A 7,060-nucleotide genomic window follows, 5' to 3' on the forward strand; every position below is an offset into this window, starting at 1 on the left:
TAATTTATTTAAAAAATAAAGAAGTTCTAATTAATATTGTAGATATAATATAATATTTTAATCAATTTAAAACGAATATGAAATATTATACACAATATTTTAACAATATCTTAGTATGAATTATCTTGTTTTTGAAAATTAACGCTATAAACTCATTTCTCCGCACTTAATTCTTTTCGTTTTGCCATTTTTCACTGTCCATAATTAATTATTCATCTATACATCGACTAATACTTATTCAATCACTATGAGAATAAACAACATAGCAATGATTGTAAAGTAATCAGATTTGAGAAAATGTTGTGTCATTGATGGGATGGCATTACAGATGACAAAAATGGTTGTTAGTCGATTACAAAAAAGTGGTAAATATATTTAAATTTTGTAACTTGCCAAAAGAATGACATAAATTTGTGCTAAAATCATTAAAGCAGAAGGTAGTCACTTTCATAAAATCAGCTAATGTAATTTTAGCTTCGATACGAAGCGGAGGAGGTATTAATTTTACTATGATGTGTTTTTTTTTTTTTTTTTATGTCTGTTGCCACTTTTTCTCAGCTCTCACTGGACCGATTTCTTTCAAAAATACGTCAAAAGATCACAAATCGTATCTAGTTGGAGACATTACTCTTAAAAATTGAAAAAAATTTCCTCGTTCCCCGCAAATGGGGGAAATATCCAAAAAAAATACAAATTTAAAAATCGCTAATTTTCGAAATTTTTTCACTTTTTTTTCTTAAAACTTCCATAACTTTTTGAAAAATCAACAAATCAACAAAAGTTTTTTTTATACTAAAACCTTAGATATTTCCCTTTCATTTGATATAATTTTTTTTGAAAATCTAACACTTATTCTGCTCACTGGGGGATTTAAAATAGTAACTTTTATACGAAAAATAACTTTTTGAACTTAATTTTTGAAAATGTTCCGGAATTACTGCGTTCTTTAAACATATATCAAATTAAAGCTTATTTTGTGTACTATAAAATAAAAAAAAAAATTTGTCCCGACGACCTATCTTCTATGCGCAAATGGCTACCATATTCAAAAATATGCTATTTTAACAAATTTTTTTTTTTTTTAATTAAACACTATCTACAGTTTTGCATCGAAGCGTTTTTTATGATAGTGATTTTAATCACTGTCAGATATCATCTATACTGGACCCAACTATGCCACGACCCCACTGTGCCACCACCCCACTGTGCTGTTTTTTATATTTTCTTATGTTTTTGTTTTATTTATTTTATTTCTGTAAAATACATAAATAATAATCAGAAAATGTTAAAACTATATTATTCCTATCGAATAAAGTAAATAAAATAAGTTTTTTTCATAAAAGAAATGAATAAACTAAAAGAAATTTTATTGTGATTATTCAAACTTTCTCTATACTGTAATACACATTTGAATTCATTTTTTAATTAAAAATTTGAGCTTCCGCTTGCAACTTAATTAAATAAATATTATAATAAATGATTTTCTGGCTAAAATATAAACTAATCTAACGCACAATATACAATTTTCAACATTTGATTATGATACTTTCATCAGCTAACAGCTCTTTTTAATAATGGCTGCAATAGAGGGTAATATAGGAGGCGCAGATTACCTGATTCCTAATGGACAGTTTGTGTTTTCTCATAAAATATTTAACAAAACCGATGATACAAGCTCTCAAAATTTTACACAAAATGAGGTGCCAAATTTCTCAAAACCATCTACTTCTTACATAAGTCAAACTCGTTCAGTAAGTCCAGATGCTTTTCCAGTCTCTGTGGATTACACTTGTTTTCAAATAAAGTAATACTACATAATTTCGTTAAATTTTTTGCTTCAAAAATACAATTAATTTTAATTAAAAGAATTAATGTTTTCATAATCATCTAATAATACCTAATCTAATATCAATAATTATTAGATGCTAATAAAAATTAAGAAGAATAAGTGTAATAAATTTGTATTATTTGAAATTATTGATGTTAGATCCAGAGTTTAATACTTATGTCAAACTCCAATGAATTAATCATCCTTTAAATGTTGATTTCAAATATACTATAGTTTTAGTACCTGAAAAAAATCAGATGATTAGAAAAACTAATTTTTAAGTTAGTAGCTGTTTTGTTTTTGATTTTCAGGTATTGTTAAATAACGCTACCTCAACTATAGGTTTCAGGATTTAATGTATTTATAAAATTTATTTGTACTACTGCCGAGACATTAAACCGCATAAAAATTTATCATAGAGATACACAGTACCGGAAAAAACCTTTTGTTTTAAAGAAAGTAATCTCCCAACAAAATCCTAATTAATATATATTGATAAGGATTAAGAAAAACAAATATCTATTTTAAATAGATATTTATAAGTACATCAATTAGGACGATTAAAATAAATTTTTTAAATGCATAGTCTTGAACTCCACTATTGAATTAATGGTTTCAAAATTATTACCGACAATATTTTTCAATTAGATAATGTCTTAGAAAGTGAAAATTGTATATATAAAATGTTGATATATTTATAAGAAATGGATTAAGAAAATATTTAATATCATAAATCAAAAAGTACTAGTTATTATAAAGCAAAAATAAAATTCTCAAAATTTTATTTTGCGATTTTTTAAGTAGTTCGTAATAACAATACCCTTGTGGAATCTTATAAAAGTTTATTTATTATAATTAGCTGTATATTTGTAGAAACTTGATATTGACCAGAAATTGTTGTAAAAAGTTTTATCAGGCACCATCAGAAAAAACCCTATCGCATTTATCTTGTGCAACGGTACAATTATTAAGAGAAATAAATGAACATCATAAGGGTTGCATCAATACACCAATTGAACAAAAAAAGGAGAGGTGTCCCAATCGTCAAATATCCGGGAATTTTGATGAATGCTTTGAATCTAGCAGCGCAGAAGATAGCAATGCCATTGATTATAGCTCATCTTGGTCGACCGACGAAGAAACAGAGGAAATTAATGATTGTGGTCCACTTTGTAAGAAAACCTCGTATGACATAATAAGTTCAGACTCAAAAGTGACTGAATTCGCCGAGAAGGAAGAAATTCCTGTATCCTTAGTAAGTGTAAAATATCAATTATATAATGCTATATATAAACTACCAAAAAAAAATTATTCTGGATTATATACTTGTTATATTGTTTTTTTGACTAATGCAATATATTATTGTACTAGGTTGGTCCTTGTGCAGCAGCTACCACTTCAAATGGTGCTCTAAACATGGGAATTAATTATACTGATGATAATATTAATAATAATAAAATGGATGATAATAATGATATTAACAACAATATAGTAATAACTAATAATAATTTACGTGTAATTGAACTATCTGATTTCGCCATAGAAAGTGATTCTACAGCTACAGAATCTGAAATGAGGTCCACTCAATCTGTTAAACGAAAATCAGTAAAAACTAAAAGAATAACGAAAAGGCAGAAAAAATTTTCATGAGCATTATACTGTATTACGTATGAAATATAATTAAAAATAGATAGTTTTGTCAAATTATAGGGAAAAGAGAGTTTTTTATTTCTCTAGATGGTACTTCATGCCTCCCTTAACAAGCCTGCATAATGTCAATACTTAAAATACTCTAAAAAAGAATTACGTAGGAAATAGTAATAAAACATAAATTGTACTTTGTACTTTTAACATGTTTTTGATTTTGATGATTACTTGAAAAAATAAATTCACAAGGAAAATTTTTTTTAATTCATTAAGTATTTATTAAATGCTTTATATTGACAAGTTTTTAAACGATATTCTTCTGAAATATTATCGAAAATTGTACCCTCTGGTCAGAGGGTTTCGGTTGAATTTTCATAAAAAGTATTATATCAAAAGAAAAGTATCTACCTTTAATATTGCCATATAAAATGTCGTATAAATTTATTTGCTTTAAAAGAAATTAACCTTCTTAGTTAAATTTGAAAAATTAAGGAAATTTTTTTTTACTTAAGATTAATTTCTTACTTTAACTAATTTGGATTTTTTTGATATATTATAGAGTCACATAGATTTAATAGAAGCGCGTGCACAGATAACAGACAAAATAAAACACAGTATAGTTGTCACAATAATTTATCAGCTTCTCATTGAAACTAAAACTGCTGTGAAATACTATAAAATCATCTATTTATCTTTTTACAGTTTAAGCATAATTTGAAATAATGTCTTCTAAATGATAAAGATAATCATTTATTGTTAAAAATAATGGAAATAGGAATATTTAATTACGATTAAATTTTATTTACTTTCAGAAAAGACTATATGGGGAAGTATTATTATTTTTATAGATTGCGGAAGCCAACTATTATCTGCATAATGTGATTATAGGTAAACTTCTCGGAGAAACGCGTGACCGGCTTTGTTAGTGAAAGTGAAATCTCTACGTCCATGTTGATGTTATGACCGTCTGGCCGGCACGAAGGGCATAATGTAGATATGTAGGTATGTTTAATGCGCTAACGGGGTCACCACACCTATTTTTTTTAAAAGATTCAATTAGAACAAAAAATGCGATCCTGCTAATTTTAAAATTAAACAGAAACTATATTATATTGAAAATCGTTGCTAAATTTAAATATACTATGTAACATAGAGAAAATATATAAATACAAAATTTTATGGGGAGCTCAAATCATAAAATAATGTAACAAATATCATATCATTGTTATGTCATTTATATCAAAACTGGTTTAAAACGTAATAATTTTATCCAAAATTTATAAAATTTCACAAGAAAAATCTTATAATTTTTATATTTAATCTTCTATACAAAGTATATGATGTAGAATAATATATCTTGTATCAATGACGGTAATTTTTAATTTTTTAAAAAATTGAGAAGTATAACTTAGTGTTTATAACCTTTCAAAAATAAACAATTGGTATCCACAAAAAACAAAAAACGAATTCCATTTGTGCACGTGCCCGACCTCTACACGGCCTAAAGAACAGTAAACCATATAATTTTTGACGTCTCAGGCTATACCAAAATGCACAAAATCATCTATATAATAATACGTTGCTATCATCTTGTAACTAATTACAACAAGTTGTCTGGTTGTGAGATAAGCTGTATGCAACTGGGCCAAAAAGAAATAAAAATACAGGAACACATTATGTGAGTAAAAAAGAAAGTGGAAGTGGTTCCTGAAATGCTGTCCGGTCTACCATGATTGTTATATAATATTATAGCCAATGAGTTAAAGATATTACATCAGGATGTTATGCCAGCTAGCCTCCCCCAATACGAATATAGGAGACATACCATCTTACAATTAATAAAACTGTAGGGTTTTCCAAGAAGTATACATTCTTAAAACTTTTATTTATAATTAATTAATATGTATAATTTAATATCTTTTAAAGATAAAATAAAATAAAAATAGAATATGGTAATTGTGACAGTATAAAATTTAGGGAAGAACATGCGCAATCATTTTAAATGGAGATTATCCATCATGATAATTTACAATAAATTTCTATATTATTTGTTGTAAATGCAATTATTAAAACTATAGAGAATGTATACGTGCATTATAATATTTTGTTTTATTTAGTACCTTGAACATTGTTCATAAACATTTGAGAATAATTTTTGATTTTTGTTATCGAATTAAAATGTTTAAAATATATTTGCAACCATTCTTTTCAAATTGATGAAGTTAGATAGTATATGTAGAGGTACATCAAATTGTACTATAAAATTTATATTTGATAAGCCGTAGACAAAATTCATTTTAGATTTTATCTTAGCAATAGAATTATAAACTATAATAACAAAATAATGTAAAAAGTACTACAAAGTTTAATTAAATTTTTATGGTATGAAACATGTTTTTAAGGAATTAAAAAATCATAACATTATGTTGTAATGTCATTTTAAATATTTTAAAAAATGAATGTTAAAATTTCAAATGGGAACCTTAAAATTTAAATGATCTAAATGTTGATCAATTACAAGAGATGTATGTATGTTTGTATTCTGATATAACTGATAAATAACTTAACTAGAAAAAGCATAGATGACAAAAAAACTGTTTCTAGGCCTTGCAGTGAAATTGGTCAAATTAATAATATGTTGCAGTGACATGAAAAAAAAAAATTATTTATCAGTAAGCTTATAAAAAATATTTTACATAAACCAATGGCCAATCCAGGAAGATGGCGCAAAAGGTACATGCCCCTCCTTTGACTAATAGTTCCAAAGAACAAAAAAGTGTTTAGTGACTCAAACATTTTTATGTTATGAAAATTTTGATCTGTGCTTAATAAAAGCTGTATATTTACCTCTTTCTTCTAATAAAAATTGGCTTTGTATTAATTATCATACAACTTTTAAAGTTACATTATGTGCACTACAGAGTGTTCAGTAAGTCAGGAAACGGGTATCTATTGTTCTCATTGTTACAAACAATGAGAACAATAGATACTCGTTTCCTGACTTACTGAACACCCTGTATATGTTCGCGAGCTTAAATATATATACATATATATATATGGGTTTTTTTCTAAAATCTAATATGTCAATTTTAAACATTTTCTGGGTTAGTAAAATTAAATATTAATTTAAAAGGAATCTAATACAAATCTACATATTTTCAAAGTTCAAAAACCCTACCCTCTCGATAAAGTTTTCTTAATAATTTGATACTGACAGAAAAAATTCAATTTTCTCCATTCAAATTATTAAAAAAATGGCCAAATCCTATTTTTGTGACATATCAGCTTTCTGATATAAACCTCAGAAATAATCATAAAGGATTCGTATTGATGTGGATTAAAAATATCTATGATGAATTTTGGTTGAATTTGTACTAATGAAGTTTTAAAGGAATGAAAAATGTGTTTATTCCTTAGATATTAAAAGTTTAGCTATCAACTTAGTATAAGGAGTTGATAAAGTGTTATACATTTTTTCGAAGATGTAAATTTTGTCTCGATGGTGGTGATAAAACGGAGGGGACAGCCTAGCCACCACCTTTCTAAGACAAAAAAAAATAAAAAAACTATAACTACCATTTCACC

Source organism: Daktulosphaira vitifoliae, unplaced genomic scaffold, assembly GCF_025091365.1.
Source record: "Daktulosphaira vitifoliae isolate Bord-2020 unplaced genomic scaffold, ASM2509136v1 Scaffold_2, whole genome shotgun sequence".
Lineage (NCBI taxonomy): Eukaryota > Metazoa > Arthropoda > Insecta > Hemiptera > Phylloxeridae > Daktulosphaira > Daktulosphaira vitifoliae.